Source organism: Falco rusticolus, chromosome 15 (genome assembly GCF_015220075.1).
Source record: "Falco rusticolus isolate bFalRus1 chromosome 15, bFalRus1.pri, whole genome shotgun sequence".
Lineage (NCBI taxonomy): Eukaryota > Metazoa > Chordata > Aves > Falconiformes > Falconidae > Falco > Falco rusticolus.
This window is the reverse complement of record NC_051201.1, coordinates 16614076-16632910: the sequence shown is the minus strand read 5'-3', so window position 1 is coordinate 16632910 and position 18835 is coordinate 16614076. Positions and strand designations below refer to the sequence as shown.

The 18835-nt window shown below is 37.0% G+C and overlaps 1 long non-coding RNA gene across 1 annotated transcript in view; it reads left to right on the top strand.

Moving 5' to 3' along the window:
* Positions 1-18835, top strand: part of LOC119157603 — a 231782-nt gene that overhangs the window by 114487 nt on the left and 98460 nt on the right. The window contains exon 4 of the long non-coding RNA XR_005107596.1: positions 3161-3275. This is a non-coding gene — a long non-coding RNA (uncharacterized LOC119157603). The remainder of the gene's footprint in view (positions 1-3160; positions 3276-18835) is intronic.

Here is an 18835-nt window from a genome sequence, read left to right as displayed (position 1 = left end):
AATTGCCAGCTCTATTCTGAATTCATCTTTGTTTAGGTTTTGGAGGGTCTGACTCTGAAACAAACTCATCTTGTTAGTAATTTATGCTATTTTCAGATAATTTCAGTTTAGTCACCTTGAGAAAGGTGAAATGTTCCTGTAAAAGTACTTTGGTCACTAAAGTTGTCTTCCTAGTAAAATATTTTTACGACCAAACTAATTTGGCAGCCTGGAGTCATTCAGACTAGTGGTGTCTCTATCAATTTTTAGGACTGGAGAAAGAATCAGGTACTTGCTTCTGTGAATATGCTCCTACTGTAAGTGTAGGTCGGGACTTTATCACAGGACAAATAGCAGGGTAGGCTCAGGCAGTCAAGTGAAAACCTTGTGAACCAGCTGAGCTCTCCTTACGCAGCCTGATTAAGTGCCACTGCTTTCTCTGGTTTAAGTGGCTATAATGACAGGAATTGTGGGACAAAAAAGAAATGTGGGAGAGGAGTATATGATTTTGGGCTTGAGCAATCAAATCCATGGAGGGAAAGACATCTAACAGTGGTTTGTTCCTTTCATAAACAGGTTTTTTTCTCTTCTTCTATCATTACTTGTTCATTTGGATTATTAACAGGCTTTTAAAAACTATTAAAGCCTTGCCACTCATCTTCAAAACCGCCTCTAGGCATCTTTGATTTGTATGGTTAGCATTTACTCCCTAAGGTCTTATCGACCTTGACAGTGTTAGAAATCATATTTTCACATGAAGGAATTGCCCTTGACTAATTTCTCCAGTACAGTTTGAACATAAATAACCTTCCTTTGTCAGCTGCATTCTTTACTTTTCACTTATTTTAAAGAAACATGGTGTGAATGTGCGTATAGTTATATGGAAAACTGCAAAGTAAATCTGTATCCGAGTATGGTTAAGAATGTGCATTATTGTTTCCTTTAATACGTTAATGCTAGATGGAAGGGTTTCTTTATTTTCTTTTCAATTTTTTCTATTGTGAGTCCTTTTTTTCTAATCTCCCTTTCAGAATCATACAGTTCACGGTGACTTTTGATGTTGTTCTCCCCCCTAGTAGTTATGCATTTCTAACACCAGAGCGAAGTTAATTTTCTCACTGTGACATGAGACGTAAACTCCATAATAGTCCTCCCTCTTTAGTTAGTAATCATCAAAAAAGATAAAGTTTCAGAAAGTTCTGGGGTTTTCAAAATCTGACTTCCAGTAAAAAGTGCACCAGGGCCACTGAAAATAATACCAGACGTATTTTAAGTAGCAACATCAGACAACAGCTCAGGAGAGAAGTACAAGAAGATAACAGAACTTCACTGTCAGTACCCAAGCATCAGTGAGATACCTTGTGCTATATCATCCAGTGGCTTCCAGACTGGAAGCAGGGAACATGAGCACTATGTAGTGTCAGGGACAGGAGACAGAGCAGTTCCCATGTTTGTCATAAATATAGGATGTGACCTGCCAAGCTATGCAGCTTGGCATCAACACTGAAGATGATACAGGTTGGAAAGCAAGATTTCTCAGTCCAAATTCAGGCTCTACAGCTGAGCCACTATAGCCTGGTGTGTTAAGGGAAAGCGCTGTATTAGAGAATGTGTTAACTGCATGGGGCTGAACATTATTAGAAAATTGATATGATTTTGGTACATACTGAGACTTGTTAACATTTCTAGTAGAAAGCAGATAGCTGTTTTTAATTTACCTGGTCAAGGTAAACCTTACATAACTGTAAATAAACTGAGGATGGTAAAGTGAATCCTACAGCAAATAATTATTATGAAGTAATTCAACATTTTGAATCCATAGCTATTGACACCTTGTTAGAAATGTGCTTGACAAATTGCCTGGAGTCTCTGATACAAGTACGCAATCACCTGTTTGTCGGTACAGTGCATACTTCCTTACTGATGCAACTGGAAAACACATGCATGAATGTACTACAAGATAGTCTGTCGCCGTTCATATAATATTAGCTGAGGCACAAGTCTGTGATGTGTTTTCTATACATAATCCTTGGCTAAGATTAGGATTTTTTCTTCTCACCTGGGGACATATATTTTTAGTTCCTTTCACAATGTTCTCACCAGACATTTTCCTGATCTGTGGCCAAAATTTTATTGACAGCAGCATGAATTTCATTGTCTAATTCTTGAATTGTGTTTGAGATGGAAACAATACCTTCATTTCTTGACACCGTTTTCTGAAAATCTGGCAGCAGTCCCAGCGCTGCCTTACCAGCTATGACAGAGCTATGGCCAGGGACTGGAAAAGGATGCACCTTTCAGTCCTGTCTCCAGTGGTCCTCACAGTACTGCCCTGCACCCTTGGGAGCAGCACTGTGTATGGGCCCCAGTGACTGAGCTAACTGAAAGACAAAGTCATCACAGTAACTTTCTCATAGTGTGTTGAACTAGTGCCTGTGTACCACTGAAACTCCTTAAAGGTACAGAAGCAAAGCTTAAAGTTAATAACCTGAATATTTCAAGAAGAAAAAATCCTTTGAACTAGGAGCCCTTCAAGAGTTTTCCACTCCCTAGTTTTCATAAGGAGAATCCTCTTATCCCTCTTTTCACATTGAAGAATTCCTTTACAAAATATTGCTACCTTTTTTCTAAATAAATATCCCATGGACTTTCTTCTGGATTCCTATCAGTCACTAACTATCATGTCTACTGATATTATCTTTCAGATCTTTTACCTTGTAAAAAGCCTTTTCTGTGGCAATCATCTACTATAAAGTGTATTCTAACAATGAGAGCCTGGAGGGGAAAATGTCCTCTTGATATGCTTGTTACAGAAATACAACTTTCTATGAAGAGGGAAGCTCTAGTTTATGGGATTGGAACCTCACTGGTCTTCAGCCCAAAGAGAAAAGTCTTCAGCCTAAGAAACAACTGTTCTACTGTAATTTTTCACTGTTAGAGCTGTATACCAAGTACTTAAAGGTTATGTGTTCCTTAAAGAGCTTGACTTTAGCTACCATATTATAAACTATCTAGTGTTTGTTATTTAAGTTGAAAACTGCTGAAAACTCTTGAGATCTTCTTGTGTTAGCTGTATGAAGCAGTATGGCCTCTGTTTTGCACCTTTTAGAAGAGGGCTAGGGTAATAGAAAGTTGGCAGTGGATAATTTTCTAATTATGTGGCATGCTCACCATTTCACAGGCTCACTGGCAGTGTCAGAGAAACAAGAAGATAAATGTTAAACTGATCTTCCATCCACACGGTGACACCTTAGAGGGTCTGAAAGAAAGTTCCAGTCAAATCCACATGCATTCAGGTAAGGACCTTATATAATTTTCATTATAAACCCCTGATAGAATTAATGGGTTAGATAGAGTAAGCAGCTTTGATCACTGCTTTATTGAGCAAAATTTTTAAAACTTCAAGTCAAACATCAAGTCAGGGTGAAGGCAGTGATGACTGCGTCTCTGATAACAATTACAGTCATTGCAGAGAAACAAAGCCTGAAGGAGAAGGAGCACTAAATATTTTCAGAGACATAAAGAATTTGACCACTTTAAATAGGTTGCCTCATAGTGTTTTGATTCAAGTCGATGTTCTGTACTCTTTTCCTCCATTCTGTTGTTATGCAAGACAAATAATTTATTACACTATTGTCAAGGCACACAAGATCACAAGGTGGCTTTTTCTTGGTTTTTATGTTGTTTGGATTCACAGGATAAGATTATTACGCAGACTTCCTTATATGCTCAATGTTAGAACTAATATCATATTGTTGACGTTTTCATCGCCTGTGACTATGCCAAAGAATTACAACAAAAAATTACTGAATGTGGTTTGGCTACTATATATATATATATCAGTCTCTAGATTTGTCCTTATCACCTTAAGATAAGAAAATGTAAAAATCTGAAAGGATTTGCAAAATGAAGCTATATAAAATATTTGCCATATTCTCTCACTTCTGTGTTATCACAATGATCCACCAGTGCTATTCATTTGCTCTGTATCATGTAGCATGTTTGTTTCAAGGGAGGATTGACCTAGACTCATATTTGGTCAGAGTGCAGTAAATGAAGATCATTCCTAATTGCAGTGGTACCTTAGGATAAACGCTGAAACCTTAGGATAAAGCTGAAACTGACTTTTATTGAAAATATTTACTTTAGATTCTGCCGGACAGTTGTTATATAACGCTGATCTGAGAATTGCTATGGGCTTATTAAGTTTTACTCATGGGAGTAATACCCTGATTACTACATTGTTTATTTGGAATTATTTGGGCTAATCCAGAAATTATGTGCTTGCAAGCCTAAACCAGAATCTGGATTTAAAAGAAAAGAAGCTATCATGATTTAACATTTAATCAGATTAATTTTGGTAGTTCCATCTCTCCATCTTGGAAATTATGCTAGTATGAATCTAGATGCCAACTTTTGGAAGTGACCTGGGAGTATTAAAAAATTTATGCTTAGTGATCGTGGCTTTGGTATAGTCAACACAGAACAGGAGCAAATAAGAGGATTGAAGAAGCAATTCAGAATGGACACCTGTAATACATGATCTGAAACACTGTCTGGAGGAGGTACTAACTTCACAACATTAAACTTAACCTTTTTCTCATATTCAGAGTTACTGCAGAAATTCAGATGCTCTCACATAGAACCAGCATTGTTGCAGATCTGAGTACAGGTTTAGTTCATATTTTGTATACATACATAATATACAATATTTTGTACAGGTTAGATCATAGAACGAGTTGGGTTGGGAGGGACCTTAAAGATCAACTAGTTCCACCCCCCCTGCCATTAGACCAGGTTGCTCAAAGCCCCATCCAGCCTGGCCTTGAACACTTCCAGGGATGGGGCACCCACAACTTCTCTGGGCAACCTGTTCCAGTGCATCACCACCCTCATCGTAAAGAATTTCTTCCTTATATCTAATCTAAATCTACCCTCTTTCAGTTGTTGAGACCATCTGAGAATTTACAGTGACTAGATATACAAGTTTTCGCCTAATAAAAATGGCAAGGAAGCTTATGTAGAATTTTTGTAAACACATTTGTGATAATAGAGATGTGGTGGAGTTATATGCTAGTTTTGATTATGTAGAACACTTGTGATATAATGAGATCTGTATTTGTACACTTGGAAAGATGCTATTACTCATTTCTATGCCCTCTATCTGAGTGTTCTTAATATATATGTCCTTCTAGCCCACATAAGCACACAGGAGGATTGTCAAACCATTTTACAGATGGGAAATTAAGTCATTTGCCTAAAGCTACATAGGAAGTCGTAAGATTCAAAAGGCTTCCGATTTCCTGTTCCATGCTCTAAACCACAGGACTGTCTTTCCTCCCTAATTTTTTGTAGTTGTCCAAAGTGAGCCACAAAAACAATGTATTTGATTTCTCAGTGAAGTAGATTTCATAGGTATACAATAAAGGGCAGTTTAACAATCTTTCTACAGCTACACCCAATTACTCAGGCCCTGAATATGCATTGCAGAAGTTTTCCCTACCTGTGAATTCATCAGTCTCACTATTCAGCTTTAATTACTTTACTTTTTCTTGTTTGATTAATTTGTATTGTTGTAGCATTGATGTACTCATTGTTCTACTTAAAATAATTGAATCATGAAACCTTAAAATTCTTTGCATGTGGTGTCTATAAATTTACACCTAACAAACCTTGAATGTGATGTTTCCAAGCCCCCAAAAGAAGAGCAACTCACACATGCCTGTGCAAACACTATTCTATTGTAGCGTTTATCAGAGTAAAATAGTAGGGTTTTTTTTCATTGAGCTATGTTTTCTGAGCAAGATGCACAAGTGCATAAGGCAGGAGAGCCTGGGGCTGTATTTGATCGCAGGCTTTACACAATCTGACTGGGTCAATGAGTTTTTCCAGACAATTTAGACAATTTTCTCTCTGCAGACAAAATCCCTGGGTTTCTCCTTAGTGTTTATCAAGGTAAGCTTTATAAAGTATTTCAAAAGTTTTTCTTTTTATTGTTAAGTTCTACCCACCTTCTTCTGGTGCAAAATAAAAAGAGATTCATACTAATTTAGGACTGATTTACACTTCTACAGATCTATCTTATCATGTTAGATCAGCATGGTCACTACTACTATATCTTGTATTAAAGCAAAATAGGACTGGCTGTCCAGAAGTGTATCTGGACTGTCCAGGGTATCACATATCATCTCTCTATATGTAACTCCAACAGAGAGTGAGAATGCAGGATATGCAGAAGAGTGGTTGCCAGCACTATCTGCAAATAGCACAGCAAATGCTTTACCAGTTGATAAGAAAAGGTGATGCAATTAAGCCTAGCAGCATGACACAGCACTGTTGGAATGGATATCACTTCTTAAACTTTTTCTTCTAGAAGTTCACCATCACTGTTCTTGATTAATCTCCATTTATGCTGCGGAAGTGTAATTTGAATTTAGAACTTTCTAATATTACACTTTTCCATGTTTCTCTGTTTCAGTACTATTTTGTTTGGTTTTTTTAAGTACGTAAATCTGGCCAGAATTTTTGTTGAGAGACTTGGCATTTGGGTATGGAACTACTAAATGTAATAAGGTTTGAAGCACAATTTGGAAGGCAAACCTATTTGCTGGCCTAATTTGTTCAGTGCATCAATTATTTGTGCATCTGAAGTGAAACATTACTATGTGCAGAGATTTTGTGGGGCATGGGGCTGTATTATACTGTATTCTCCCTCTTATTGGAATACTCATTTTTTAGTTCTTACATTTAGGTTGCAATTTCTGAGCCTGAGCACAAGTAAGGCTTTGTTGTGATGTTACTAGATTTAGTTATCAACAGCACAATGCAACTGAAAAAAAACCCCCAGAAATAGTTCAATGCAGGGCTTCGTTTGATGGTAGTGGAGAAATCAACTTAATCTTAGAATCACTGGCTGTATGGTTCATATGACAAAAAGGGAAGTTGTTAAATTCTTTATGGTATCAATGAAAACTGATAGTGGATTGCTAGAGGCTAAACTTTGTCTATTGTTACTTTTGGCAGTATTATTTTGTATGGAAAATTATAGCAATTGCTGAAGACATAGTAGAGATTGCTGAAAATACTAAATAGAATATTTTTATTTTCTATATTCAAGTACAGCTAGAAAACAAATATTTAGGGGTTAATGTTCAGTCGTTTAGTATGTCAATATGCTGATAGATACATGCATTTAATGAAAGATGGCAACAGCCTGACAGCTGGAATGATTATGAGGAAGGGGACAGGATAAGGTTTGCACTGGTGACTCTAGTACTGTCATTTTTTGTGTCTGGAAAAAATTAATTTGGAAACATTATGTTTTTTGAATGGGAAGAGAATTTAGTATGCTGTGCTTCTCTTAATATACCTGCTGCTTATACAAAGCAAGGTGGAAAAAAGCAACAAATAAACCTGTAGAACTTGTATCAGTAGTGCTTAGTTTTACACCCAATTTAACACAAAAACAAAGCAGGTCAGCCTGTAACAGAAATAACCAAAAAGAAAATGAATGGATGTAGACAAATGGAGTAACTGAAGCACTAAATGTGGTATAAATAGGAATTTTACTAGTTTTATGGGAGAGTCCTAGACACTGTCCTTCCCCAAGGTAGTACTAGGCTATTGGGTATATTTCGCCTTATCCATAGCTGAGACACAAGTACTGGAAAGTTGGATAACAATGACACTGTTGACCACTATTGTGTATTGTCAATAATACATAATAAGGTCATTAATTTTTCTTCGTTTTTATTACCCTTCTTTGTGGTCAAACTCTTCCCCTGAAGATCCTTTGAAAAGGAAATAAAAATAGTGTGGTCTGTTCTCTTGAGTCATTTGGTGCATTACGATTTAACAAAAAGCAAAAAATTGATACCAAAAATAATGTATTCTGAGCAGTCAGGAGACTGTAGCAGGGACTTCACTGCATGCCATACAGAACCTAAAATAAGTTTCTGTGTTTCAACCCAAGTAGAGCATATCTCACTCAATGGGTTTTACAGTATACAAAGTATAATCTCGGCATTTCATCTATGCTTTCTGGAAGGAGATGCTATATCTGAAACAAATTCATATGTGAATAGACACATTGGCAAGAGTGTGCTGAGAAATGCCACCATCAGTCTGTTGAAAGTTTTAAAGGATTGACAAAGAGTTTCAAATATTGTAAGTAGGTAAAAAATTACTTCAAGCTGCAAATGCGAAGACCATTAACAGTTGCATAGAATAATGAAAATCTCTCGGTACCAGTATTTGAGAAATATGGGTCAAATATTCTTGTTAGATATTATTGGAGTAGACCAGAAGTTCTGTGGTTAAGTGGTGGTGTATCTCATGATCAACAGTGAATCTGTTTCCATGATCTTAGGTACAGGGGTATGTCTCATGCACGAAACTGCATGCATAAATTAAGTCCAAAATCGTCTTTAACTTGAAATGAGTACCAGTCAAGAATATATGTTTCACAGGAAATTCCCAGTTGAAAAAAAACAAATCCTGAAGTTCTGCTTTTGCAGGTGGTTTAGTATTCTTTCTAGTTAAATCATGTATCATTTCTTTTGGAGTCCTAATGGCTCAGTGCTGCTGCTCAGTAGCTGACTGTAGTCACAAGCCACAGCCCCAGAAAAGGGTATACGAGTAGCGAGTCACTTCTTGGGAAAACTGTGTTTGGCAGGATTCTGCCTGCCATTGCTGATATGGGAGGAGAAAAAAAGGAATAATGTTCTTCCAGCACTATAAAAATGTTTTTGCTGAAGGAGGAAAATGTGTTTTTCTAAAATAGTGTTCAATTACAATAGATGAACACAATGTGCTGAAAATCATAAGATTTTTGTGGCTTCATTCACTGCAGAATTTCTAACTTCTGTGTCAAAGAGGACAGAGGACCTAGTGATACTGTTCTTACTGTGTAAATGAGATACATCCACTGGCAGGTGTTCCACCTTTAGAGAACAGGGCAAACCCTTGAGGGAGAGAATAAGTGACTTTAAAATTCTAGAATGCTTCCTTGTGCATTTGAAGAAAGCTGACAAAATATTTTCATTCATTAGATATTTTCTTTTCTTATGCCCCCCCAGCTGTTGCATTTTCAGTTTATTCAATTTTGGTGTTACCTGTTGCAGGTTTACCCTATCCTTCCGTGACTTTCAGTGGCGTTCATTTCTGTAAAAGTGTCTTGCTAAGTTATGCCAAGATAAATACTACCAGAACTGTATCCATGCTAGGAAATTGCACCAGTGTAACTATAAACTGAGACAGTTAAATCAGCACTGTGTGTAGACTTAAGTGCTTTTCTGGATTTTAGTCAAAAACACTTTAAAAGTGATGTTAAACTGTGTTTGTGCCAGCTGTGGGCCAAACTCAGCCACCTGTATTCATATGGGATGCTTGGCCATGCATATGCTGCAAGTATGTTGAAAACTTAAGAGAAAGTCCCATTGAAGTCACTTAGAACTTAAGGAAATGCATCTGCCTAACTGCTTTCCTGAATCGGGAGGGACTTACGCATATACTTAGACTTATATGCTAAAGTTTTATGCTGAATAAGTACCTTTCTTTCTTGAAACGGCAATGAAGAAATTCTTATTTTGAATGTAATAGGAAAACTCCTAGAATCAGTCAGCCAAAGATAATTGCTGTTTGGAGAGCTTTGAATGCATGCAGTAAGAAAAGTATGTTTTATCCAAGGAAAAACATACCACTTAGAATCAGTACAACCTAAAAGGCAATATTATTTTTATTAACACATATGCCGAATGCTGAAAGTTGTTATAAATTTGACTCAATAATTACATGATGTAAATGATATTCAAGCAGGAGTGTATTACACTGCAAATATTAATTAACCTGAAGGTTACTTTACACCATTCTTCAGGGCAAAAAGTGTAATTTACTCTAAGGTTACAGCCGCTTTACCTTGTCAGAGTACTTGAAAATAGTTTCAAAAACTCTTTTTTGAAGAACAAGGCAATACATTACTCCGCAGGACATACTAGGTAGTGCAAAATTCTGCCAGTAGACCTACTTCAAAAGTTATTAACTACATAGTTAGCTCTTGTTGGCCCACAAGGACTCCAGTGATTATCCATTGCTTGTCAATTGCACTAGAGAAGAATGTCACATGTGTACTGCTCAGGTGAGCTTCACAGGGCCAAAACGATTACTGGTCCTCTCCCATATCTGAGAGACTTCCAACCAGTGCCATGTTCTCAGGGAACACCCCTTCTTCATCTCATTTTTTAGTGTTTGAATGATTCTGCTTGAGATGTTAATGAAGCCTGTAGAATATGATTCACTGCATATTATTAAATATTTTTTACTTTTCTCCATGTAATGCATTTATATCTTTTCTGTGCAAAAAAAGTATCCAAGAGGCTTCAGAAGATACAGCTCTTTTTGTGAAACCAACTCTTGGGTTAGATTTTAGATGCCTGCAATTAGTTTCTCTTTTCTAAATTCAGACTGCCCGTTGTTTGCCCTGCTACCCTCCCTATCAAATCATTAGACTTCATGGTCCAAGCTCTTTGGAAGCCTTGTGTAGTACCAAAGGAATTCACGTTGCCATATGTTTCATCTCTGTACTCTAGATGACTCAAAATTTGCTTCTTAAGTGTGTTGGAATTAGATTTGTGCTGCAGTACATGCTTACACAGATCCCTGTGAGGTTTTTCCCTTTCTATATAAAAGGCAAAACACTTCTCTTTTCAATCCCTTTTCCTTTCCCATAGCTCTGTTGCCTGTCTTCTGTACAGGGAACATGATAACGTATTTAAGCAGTGCACAACATGACGTTTTAACATTAATCCTTAATGTTATTTTATTGAAATGTGTAAACATGTATATTTTTCACTGTCTCATACACCATTATAGTTTCTTTCACTCCGTTAGATTCAGATGTAATTTAGGATGGAAAAATACATTTTAGAATTACACCTGCAGCATGTAGCATTAGTATGACTTTTCCATGGCATGACAGTGATGTTTCAACAATCTATACATATTGATTTAGGCTGATAATAAACAATTTGATTAGGCTCTATCTATAGGCTGTCATTTCAATCACTGTCACTGGTCCAATAGAGTGGAAGGCAGCTAGCAGACACATATGGCAAGATTTCTCAAAATAAAAACTCTGGCCTGATTAGAGCCCTAGGTTCAGTGAATTGGACAAGACAGCTCAGCTGCCAGGTTATTAACTCCCTCAGAAAATACTCTGCCTTTTCCCCGGGGCCAGCCTGAATATTCTGATCTGGATCGATAAGCAATCTCCGGTGTGTACAAAATGCCAGCTAGAATCATTTGTCTCAGTGCAGTCTCCTTACAAAGGATAAAACACCTGCAGTATATGGCCTTCTCTCCCTCCTCCCCCACCTTCCCCTTTTTAACTAATGACCCACAAAGAAGGAAGAAGTAACTGAATCTGTTCCATCATCAGGAAGGCTCTCTCAGGTTTGTTTTAATGATCACAATGGCTACCTTTCAATCTTATAAAAATTATATCGGTCATGGTTTCCCTGTGGCATGTTTATGTAAGTAATGTGAACTGCGATGTAATGACAAGTGTACAGATGTCATTGTAAAAGGGCCCTTGGCAAGAAGATATCTCAGAATGTCAGAATTTTAATAAACAGCGGACTGCTGGTAGGATTCTCTTTGGTGGTTGTCTTTTATATTTGTAATGTGTGCTGTGATCTGTTGCTTGGGCCAGAAATTTTTCAAGAGTGTTTAGCAACAAAGGATACTTTAAAATTGATTAGAACGGAATTATTTTCCAGAGTGATGGTGTTTGCCCGATCTGGTACGTATCTGCAGTTTTGTTTGTAGTAGCAGTGGATTGTAGCCACATAACTTGTAATTTAGATAAGTACCAAAATATGGAATTTTCATCCAAGTGAATTCAGAACCATCCAAAGCTCTTGGGACCTAGTTTTTGCAAGAGAGAAAATCACTTCCTTACATGCCTAACTCTTCCTTCTTTTGGTTAGAAAGTGTAGCAGACTTATGAGGAAAGCCCCTGCTTTAATACCTTAGCACTGTCCCATTCTTCTTCTAATCCCAGACAAAATCTAAATTGTAGAAGAGAAAGCAAATAACATTAACAAGAACAATCCTTACAAATATGAGACACATTTAAAACTTGAGAGAAAATATGACTGTGATAGCATGATGATAAAGGTTCTCTCTGTCTTTTCATCCCGATTATGCAAAACCTAAGAATCCCAGGTGTTGATACCTGTCTCAGAGACAGGTCAGCTGTAAAGTTAACGCAAAGCAAAGAATTCTTAGGTCTTGATGTGTGTGACTTCAGTGTCTGTGTTCTGGTTAATCAAGAACCCTTGTCCTTCTTTAATATTTAAGATACTTGCTTTCTCGTTCAAAGTTCTGCTTAATCGACATCTTTGGTGAAATTCAGTTCTGTCATGTAACGCTTCAGAGTTTGTTCCCTGGCTCTACTGACTATATGCTTGAATTTAAATATGGTTGTGGTGGGTTGACCTTGGCTGGACGCCAGGTGCCCACCAAGCTGCTCTATCACTCCCCTCCTCAGCAGAATGGGGAGGAGGAGAAAATAAGGTGGAAAAAACCCAAACCCTTGTGGGTCAAGATAAAGGCAGTTTAATGAAGCAATAGCAAAAGTCACGTGTGCAGAAGCAAAGGAAAACAGATGTTATTCTCTACTTCCCATCTGCGGGTGATGTTCAGCCACTTCCTAGGAAGCAGGGTTTCAGTATGCGTAGTGGTTCCTCCAGAAGGCAATCAGCATAAATAATGAATGCCCCCTATTCCTCCTTCTTTCTCTTATTTTTTGTATCTGAGCAGATGTCATATAGTATGGAATATTCCATTGGTCAATTCAGGTCAGTTGTCCTGGCTATGTCCCCTCCCAAGCCTTTGCCCACTCCCAGCCTACTGATGAGGTGGGGGAAGGCTGGAGAGACAGCCTTGATGCTGTGCGAGCGCTGCTCAGCAGAAGCCAAAATACTGGTGTGTTATCACCACCTTTCCAGCTACCAATACAAGCACAGCGCTATCAGGGCTGGCCTGGTGCTCAGCTGGACCCAATATAACGGTAAAAGAATGTCTGTCTACTAATAAACACCCTTGACTCAAATTAAAATCAAATATTTTAATATTTGATATATTAATATAAAATCAAATAAAATCTGCAAAATTGCAGAAAAGCACAAAACCTCCAGGTTTCTCTCCTTCAGTGATCATATATTAATACCTGGAGGCACAAGACAGAACCTCCTACTGCCCAAGAAGTATATAACATTATATATACCATGTTGTCAAAAAATAACAGCTCATTCTCCTTAACTATCTACATTGAATATTTACTGAGTAAATTCTTACACTAAATACCTGCTTCTGAGTATGAATTAAAATTCTTTCAAGAGTCGAGGCCAGTTTTAACTTGTTTTTCCAGGCTATTGAACTAGCTCCTTTTCTGGCTGTAAATGACAACATAATTCCAACATCAATTTATGTAACTGCTTACCCCTCTATGTGCCTATAGAAAACTTATTTTGAGTTAATGTAAACTGGAGGTATATGCCTAGTTAAAAAGTAAAATGATTTTTTGTGTCATGTTTTCGCATGGCAAATTAGAAAGAAGCATTTTACATTTGTACTGCCATTACTTGGAAAAGGTTTGCGTTTGTCTGTCTTTTGCTGCATGAGGTGTCTGTGCGCTGATAGCGTCAAGAAATTAGAATACTGCCTTCCAGAGAGTTTCTTTCATATTTGCTATCCCAAACTTCAGGAAATAGAGCATGCTTTAAGAAAAGAACAATGTGAGGAACAACTTTAATGAATTGATTTCTCAATGTAGAAAGCACATTTCCCATCAAGACACTTATTAGAATGTTTATCTCGGGGAAAATGCACAGAGTTTATATGAAAAGCTGATGTTATGTTAATTCCCATTATTATATACAGATAATATTGAGGAAGATGGAACAAAGTGCCTTTAAACTAAAGCTGATGACATTTTTTTTCTTGTTTGCTACAGTTTTATTGTAGTGAAATATGTTCATTTTAGCAGTGGAAAACCATCCTAAATAGGCAGCATAAGAGCAATAAGATGTCACATTGCAGAGCACAATTTTAAAATGATGTGCTTTAGAAGTAAGGCTTTTAGACATTTTGCTTTATGTATTAAAACTTCCCACAAATTTGATGGAGAATGAGCCTTTGATGGATATTTGCTGCAGTTATGCTGCATTAGACTCGATTTATCCACCACCTCTTATTGTTGCTATTGATTGATTTTTAAATTAGATGAAGGCAATCAGTAAATACCACCCAATCAAGTCCTAAAAACATACAGGAGATTAGACAATTTGGGGTAATCAATGAAAATATTCTGTGATTTGCTACCACTCAATTTTGACCATAAATTACGACCATAACTTGCAAGTTACTAAGCCATAAAACAAGTGGATGTGACAAGAAAAACTATAAGAAATGAATTAAGGAGATGAAGAGGAACTACTAGTGTTGTCATTTAATGAGACAAAATTACTCTTTATACATATCTTGCATTTCTAGTTGAGTCTTGCCAACAGTAGTAGAGTATAAGAGCACGAACACTTCTCCCAGATGTTTTGGTTTTGGTTGGTGTTTTGTTGTTTTTTGTTTTTTGGGTTTTTGTGTGTGTGTGTGTAATAGAAAAGCTGTTCTTTTATGTAACGAATCAGTTTGAACAATAACTAATCTACCTAATTTTATTGCAACAAATAAATTAATGTCATTTTAGGTTTAAAACCTGCTGCTTGCTAGAACCCCTCACCTACATCACAGGCACTTGCAAACACTAATTTTAAAGTCACGCTTCTACATGGTGATATATCCTATAAAGCTCAAAATGTAGTAAGAATTGAATGTTATTTTAGACCAACACTTTGAAGTAACTGTGCTTATACACTGTTTTTCTGTGATACATTTCACCCATTTTCTGTATTCTCCCAGCAGTCTCACCAGCAACTAATAATTCACATGCCTTAAAAAAATCTGTTTTAAAGTTTATTTACTAGCTGTAAATAGGTGGTCAGGTTCTTTCTATTTATGAACTTCGTTATCTATTAGGAATCTCTAGGCAGTATCTATCCAGTATTTCTCGGCTGAAAAGCTGCTTAGAAATAAATAAACAAACTTTAACAGCTATAGGTTTTATTGGAATAAATTAGTGAAATGAAGCAAATATTTATCATAAATCTGCTCCCTTCAAAAAGTAGTACAGATGTGATATTGCTGAGTACCATGCAAAAATCTTCTTGGTTAATGCCTTTGTGATCCTCCTAGAATAACAAGGAACATTTGGAAAAGCTGTGCAGAATAATTTTTGGGAGTGTTGATCGCAGAAAAGGTTGATATTAATAAGATGCCTTTGACGAGGAAAATCGAGGTGTCTTTTTCCACACTAAACAGAAATGAGAGGCCTACAAACCACACAGAACACCTTGAGTGGTGATGAGAATTAAGCATATGACAGCACTGTAGGAGGAAAGAACACCCTTACTGCACTCACACGCACTAAATTACAATACTATAGAAAGTACCTTTGTAGAACTTGATGGTAGACCATTTCCTTTGCTAGCGCATAAAAAAAATACACAGATGGAATAAACAGTGAAAATATATGAATTTAAATTACCATGATTTAATTAATTTCCAGGAAAGATCGATTTCATATTGCAGTGGAGAAGGAAAAAAGAACCCCAGAGTCAGAAGAAAGCATTAGTGATACTGCAGACAAAAGTTTAGTCAGCAAATAACTGACTGTATCAGTGGGTGGACTCTGTGTGAGAGAATCCAGAATTAGAACATCAGGAGGATTTCATGCAGAAATTTAAAGCACTTGCTGTAGCAGACAGATGTCTGGCACTAGCTTAAAAAAAAAAAAAAAAAAAAAAGTAGTAGTTGTTTTTAGCTGGATCTTTTGCAAAGTCATTTCCTTCAGCCTAATGTTTTAGAATCAGGACTCACTTTTCTGTGCAAGTCTGTGGAAGAGAATAAGTCCATGTGAGTACTGGACCCCTTGTGGACACGTTTCTCTCTGTCAAAGACACTTCTGACCAGAATTCTGAATTCAGCGTTACAAAACTGCCCCAGTCTGGTCCTTCAGACTTTCCATATTTTCCAGTGCATCTGTCTAAGGCAATCCAACTTGAAGTGGAACTATGTGAATCCCTAATAGAATAGAAAAACATCTTAAGCTTTGCTAAATCTTTTGGGGGTTTGGGGTTTTTTTTGTTGTTTTTTTTTTTTTTAAGATCATTGAAATGGGCTTTTCATGAAATCCTGCATTTTATTCATTTCTACAGGATCATAAGTTGTTAAAAAGGAAGTAAATTCAGTGCTAACAATAGCTTTACTTACTTCCAGGTAAACTTAGTACTAGAGGAAACTTGTGTGTCATACATCATTGGCATAATTTCTGAAGAGGATGTAAACCGAGACTAGAAGAGACACAGTTCTCAAAAATAATATTGCTCCCTCTGTAGGGAGCATTATTTCTGAAATTTGAGATTTTTACTTTAATTTGAAATCTCCTTTAAAAATCCATTTCCAGCTTCTTTCAAAAAGACTCTGGACGTGATTGAACCTTTGGTAGAAATTTGCAAGATACAAGCTAATTTGTGAAGGCAGGAGATGAAAAAGCTGGGAATTTGGGTGGACTCTGGACCATTTTCATTCTCATATTTAAATATTTGCCTGAATTACATCTGAGCTATTCCTTTTTACTCATATTTTTTTTTGCATTCTCTCTAATTAATGGTGCTCAAGACAAAGCAATGTTTACATTATTTCAATGTATTAACATATCCTGTTCAAACTCATTTCTATGAGTTAAAAAACATACACACACACACACCCCCCCCAATAACCTCTAGCAAGGGGGACAGGAAAGGGTAAGAAAAAAGAAAACGTCTGACTTAAAGACACAGACATACTTTGCAGTTCCTGATGGACTGGCGCAAAACAATGAAGCTGGTGTATTCAATATAACTTTCAGAATAATTGCCTGGGAGGTAACCAGAAGAAGTACATTTTACTTTATCATGGTACATAAATAAAAGGGCAGATTAATTAATCATATAACTTACTAAAAGTGCTTTTTATTTTGCCATTTAGTATGCCAGAAAGATCATTTTCTTTAATGTATATACCCAGTATTAACATGATTTAATCCATCATGTTCTGTATTATGAAATTACTTTGTTTTACTCTCTGATCCAGCTGAAGATCATTAACCCACACTATTCTCCAAGTCATACATCATTTGAGTGTATTACCTCATATAGCAAAAAAGCTACTTCCCTCGGTTATATACTCCAACTAAGAAATCATTTTTTCTGGATGTTGCTGACAAGTAGAGCTGCTTTCATTAGAAAGCAGATGGTTCAGTATTTTGATTCTGTTTTACCTTCACATTTGCTCCAGCTCAGAGTTCTTTGCTGCCAGTCACCTCATTGTTTGGCTCTAACATCCACATCCTATACTCCAGGCCTATCTATAAAATGTGCTAAGTGTTCAAGTACTTTTGCCTTCCCCCAAGACCTCCACCTTGAAAGCTTTGTGCATTCTGCATCCTCACTTGTTGTAAGTCAGTCTTCAAAAAGCAATGAAAATGAATCCAGTCATCTGAACAGTAGCTTAAGGTCCCACGGTTTTGCAGGTGTCCATTAGCTGAGAGTGCCAAAGATGTAATTTACACATCCAGATTTGAGGCTGGGCCTGAAGTCACACCACTAGTGAATTTGCCTCAGTAGAGCTTTAGGGCAGAATCAGGCCTTCTCTGATTTCTTTGATATTTTCACCCTCCGAGTCGGTATGATACGTGTTCTGGTTGGGCTGCCCTGACACCATGGGTGCCTGTCAGGTGTCAGTAGGCAGGAGTCTGCAATGTAAATGTATGCTTGATCGAGTAGATAGCAAGGGTTGCTCTGTCCTGAAGACAAGAATTACTTACGTTATATTCAGTTAGCAACATGTGAAGTTGCTAACTGAATATAACAGAAGTTAGCATCTTGGGGCAGAGCTGGGAGAGAGCAGGCCTGGTTGTCCAAACAACATCAATCTAAAGGTAAACACTCACTTGAGGTTTCTGAATATTGTGCTTCCATGAACTATTATTCCCGTCTCTCCCTCCCTATTTAAATTCTTGTATTTGGATATTTCTTGTGTAACTGCCTATGTCAGCTACCTGGGTATAAAAACATTGTTGGTTTCTGGCATACACAGAAATATATTTCCTAAAAGTCAATTTCTGCACAGTGCTCAGCTTGTGTAGAAAGCAGCATGAAACCTTGTCTGTTCAGTAACCATGAAAAAATACAGGAGTGAGGATATTGCCACACATCTCCCTTGAGGAGCTCATAAATTCAGGGGTTTGTATTAGAAGAGCTGATGTGCATTTTCCTAGGGCTCCAAACAGGGACCGCAAGCAATACAAGCTTTCTGACGTGGTATCTGCACGTGAGTCACTGTCCGTGGCAGAGATGAAGGAAGGAAAGGAAGGTGGGAGTTAGGATTCTTTTGGAGTTTTGCATTTCATGTCTCCTGATGCTGATGAGTGGATTTTTAATTTTTTTTAAATGCTGCTTTATTTATGCCATCTGTTTTGTGGGACTGTAGTAAGTGCAGTTTGGAACAAGTATGCCAATAATCCAGTGTCCTATTACTACTGTGTGATTTTATCACTTGAAAAAAATCAGTCATCCCTTCCTCACTAGCTTTATACATGTTTTTTTCTACAGAACAAATATAAGATAGAAAGATATTTTTTTTTAAAGAATGCTTTGGAAATATTGTATTTGTTACATTAACAGTAAAGCATAAACATGTAGTG